Genomic DNA, 4,259 nt, shown 5'->3' with positions numbered 1-4,259 from the left:
CTCGAGCTGCGCTCATCACGGCAAACGAGCTCCTGCGCTACCGCTCCATCGACGACGTCTACGAAGAATGGCTCGACCGCGTCGCCGAGCTCGTCCGCGCCGCAGGGGGCTCTCCTGCGCCGTCCGTTCCGCTACACCACACCCTGCCCCGCGCGGGCGACGAAGCTCCGGCGGTGCCCCGGCCTCCTCCTCCTCAAGAAGGCGCCATGGCTCCAAGGCGCGTGGCCCCTGGGTGGAACCCGCTCTGTTAGGTGCTAGCGTAGCAAGAGCAGAGCTGCCAGGAAGTCCCTCGCCCGCAAGAAGCTGCTGGGGCGCTCCCTGCTCCAGCACGTCGCGACCATGATCCTGCTCCCACACGTCAAGACCCAGCTGCAGCGCGTGGGGACATGCAAGACCAAGCTCTCCGTCACCCAAGGCCTCCCGTGGCCACAGCAGGCTGCCGTGCCTTCACCGCCGAGCTACGCAGTGTCGCATGGCCCGGCAAGTTCAAGCCCGACCTGCCTCCTCGCTACGACGGCACGGCTGACCCTGCGGAGTTCCTCCAGCTCTACGAGCTGGGCATCGAAGCTGCCAACGGAGATGAGAAGGTCATGGCGAACTGGTTTCCCATGGCGCTCAAGGACGAGGCCCGCACCTGGCTCCTGAACCTGGCTCCAGGCACGATCTCCTCCTGGGACGAGATGCGCACCCGCTTCATCGCCAACTTCCAAGGTACTCGTTACCGACCACCTGCCGTGAGCGACATGCGCCGCATCAAGCAACAACCCGGGGAGACCTTGCAGAAGTACATCCAGCGCTTCAACAACGCACGCCTCAAGATTCCCAGGGTGACTGAAGAGGCCATCATCTCAGCCTTCTCCGATGGCGTGCGCAATGTCAAGATGAAGGAGGAGCTGGCGATGCATAAAGAAATGTGCACTTCTTTGGAGCTGTTCAACTTGGCAACCAAGTGCGCCAGGGCTGAGGAAGGGCGTCTCTCCCTCCTCGAGCTGCCTGCCGCGGACCCGGAAGAGAAGAGGCCCAAGGCCAAGGATGTGAAGCGCAAGGGGGCTATCGTGCTCGCGGCAGAGCCAGACACCAAGCGGGGCAGAGATCAGCCCGAGCCTTCCAAGGGCAGCCGGTACTGCGTGTACCACGACCTCCACACCCAGAACACCAACGAATGTCAAGAGCTCCGAGCCGTGCGAGAAGGAAGGATCGGCCGACGCCTCGACCACGGTGACCGGGGCTACGGTCGAGGAGGAGGAAGGAACGCAGGACGCTGGGAAGACCGTGGCCCACGCCAAGGGTGGCGTGATCAACCTCACGAGGATCGCTGGCAAGACCCGCCTCGCGAGGGAGACTGGAGGGGTCGGCCTCGCGAGGATCACCCGCAAGGCAATGCAGACCTCCCTCCGCTGCCGCCGCAACCAAGGAGAAATGAGGACCGCCACCAGGACGAGGAGGCTGGGGCCTTCCAGGAGCCTCGCGCGATTGCCTGCATCCTGGGCGGGGCTCAAGCCCCAGCCTCTCAACGCATCTTCAAGCAGTTCGCCCGCAAAGTGAATGCAGTCCTCCCCAAGCTCGAAGCCACGCGCCCTCTCAGGTGGTCGGCGTGCGCCATCACGTTCAGCTTGGCAGATCAGCTCAAGTGTGCGGCTACAGTCGAAGTCCTCCCGATGCTCTGTTCCCCAATCATCAGCAACGTGGTGGTCACCAGGACCCTCATCGATGGCGGGGCAGGGCTCAACGTCCTGTCCGTGGAAACATTCAACAATCTCCAAGTTCCCTACAGCCATCTTCAGCCAACCAAGCCTTTCTCCGGAGTCACCGACGGCTCCACGGTCCCGATTGGGCAGGTCCGCCTCCCTGTCACCTTCGGGGCACACGACAACTACCGCACCAAGCTCATCGACTTCGACGTCGCTCACATTGCCTGCCGTACAACGCCATCCTCGGGTACCCAGCGCTGGCCAAGTTCATGGCCGTAACTCACCATGGCTACAACGTCCTCAAGATGCCAGGAAGTGGCGGAGTCATCACGGTGCCCTGTGAAGAGAAGGATGCGGTGTGTTCCCTGGAACGAGCCTTTCAGGCCGCGTCACTAGAAGACCCGGATCGCGGAAGCAGGAGGCTTCCCGAGACCGCCCCCAAAAAGAAGAAGACATCATCCGGCCCGGCTCCTCAGGAGGCAGGCCCCTCTGGGCCCGTGCCTGCCCAGGGGGAACCTCCTTCCATCGCATAGGAAAGTGCGCCTGGCGCCCTCCTCAGGCAAGGCTCGGGGGCTCTCCCCTGGAGGGCCACCGACCTGGCTAGGGTCACGAGGGAGGCGCTTGGGCACCACATGGAGGCGTGTTTCAAAGCATGTTTCCCTCAAGAAGGAGTAAGGCAAGGAGAGCCAGACCCTCAGGAGTTCGTCAGCAAGGCCATTCAGGAGCTACAGGAGTCAAGAGTCATGAAAGGCGGCCGCCGTCTACCAGCAGTGGCTCCCCATCCAGGCAAGGATGGTGGGATGCGCGTCTGCATCGACATACCAGGGCTCAACCGAGTCGCCTCTCTAGAGCGCCGCTGGCCCTCGCGAGTGGGGCGCTGCGGAGGTCCACCCCATAGCTACGTTCGCATGCCTTACGACTTGCCGAACGCGGCTGCCACGTACCAGCGCCTCATGAGGGGCATCATGGAAACACAAGAGGCCAGGTGTTCCGCAGCCCTGGCGGAGATGGAGATGGTCCGGGGGGAGCCGCCAGCACCTCCGGAGCCTCCCGAGGCCCCCGGGCCTGGGCGCTCATGAGGATTGGCTTCCGCAGCCCACCGAGTCTGCTACACCAACACCCCTTCGTCCTCAACGTCATCAGGTGAGAACTTTCAAGTTTCACTTCCAGCTGGGAGCGCCCCCCCAGGGATGCATTATTCCCAGGCCGCGTGGGTCCGTCCCTGCGGCATGTACCCCTTTTATTTCATGTTGTTAGCTTACCTTATTGGGGGCGCCCCTCGGGCTGCATGATCCCCAAGTCGCTCGGGCCTGACCCAGTGATGTCCGCCTTCCCAGCATCTATTTGAACGAATCCACTCCTTCGCGGCTATTGTGTTTTACCTAGTTGCCTGCTCAGCTGACGCCAACTAACGGAGCTGCTCCCAAACGGCACGACGCTTGCGCATGGGTCCGTCCCTGCAATGCCGACAAACCTGAATGGCTGAGCTCTGGCCGCGGCAGCCCCGCATAGCGTCACCTCGTCAAGCCTTCAGTGCCTCATTACCCCCCCGAAGCAATGGCCAGGCCGAGCAAGCCAACGCGGAGGTCTTGAGGGGCCTCAAGACCATGACGTTCAAGAAGAAGCTGGAGGCCTGCGGCAGAGGTTGGTACGACGAGCTTCAGTCCGTGTTGTGGTCCATCCGCACAACCGCGACCAAGCCGACTGGAGAGACCCCGTTCTTCCTGGTCTACGGAGCCGAAGCGGTCCTCCCTCACGAGGTCAGACGTCGCTCCGTGCGGGTCCTGGCGTTCGACGAGGCGCAGCAGGATGCCATGCGGGGGATGGACCTCGTGCTGGGGGAGGAACGTCGCCGAGAAGCCGCGCTACGAGCGGCGAGGTACCAACAAGCACTGCGGCGATATCACTGCCGCAACATCCGCCCCAGAACTCTCGAGGTAGGAGACCTCGTGCTCAGGCGGGTTCTCTCCAGGGAGGGGCTGCACAAGCTCTCTCCCATGTGGGAGGGCCCGTTCAAAGTTGTTCATGTTTCCAGGCCCGGCTCCGCGCGCTTGGAGACTCAGGAGGGGGTGCCAGTCCAGAACGCATGGAACATCCAGCACCTCCGGAGGTTCTACCCCTAAAAAGGCCCAGAGCCTGTGAAGAAGGCGAATGCCTGTGAAGCCATCGCGCTTTGGAAAAGGCCCGGAGCCTGTGAAGAAGGCGAATGCCTGTGAAGCCATCGCGTTTTGGAAAAGGCCCGGAGCCTGTGAAGCCATCGCATTTTGGAAAAGGCCCGGAGCCTGTGAAGAAGGCGAATGCCTGTGAAGCCATCGCGTTTTGGAAAAGGCCCGGAGCCTGTGAAGAAGGCGAATGCCTGTGAAGCCTTCGCGTTTTGGAAAAGGCCCGGAGCTTGTGAAGAAGGCGAATGCCTATGAAGCCATCGCGTTTTGGAAAAGGCCCGGAGCCTGTGAAGAAGGCGAATGCCTGTGAAGCCTTCGCGTTTTGGAAAAGGCCCAGAGCCTGTGAAGAAGGCGAATGCCTATGAAGCTGTCGCATTTTGGAAAAGTCTCGGAGCCTGTGAAGAAG

Source organism: Triticum urartu, chromosome 3 (genome assembly GCF_003073215.2).
Source record: "Triticum urartu cultivar G1812 chromosome 3, Tu2.1, whole genome shotgun sequence".
Classification (NCBI taxonomy): Eukaryota; Viridiplantae; Streptophyta; class Magnoliopsida; order Poales; family Poaceae; genus Triticum; species Triticum urartu.
This window is presented reverse-complemented; position numbering follows the sequence as displayed.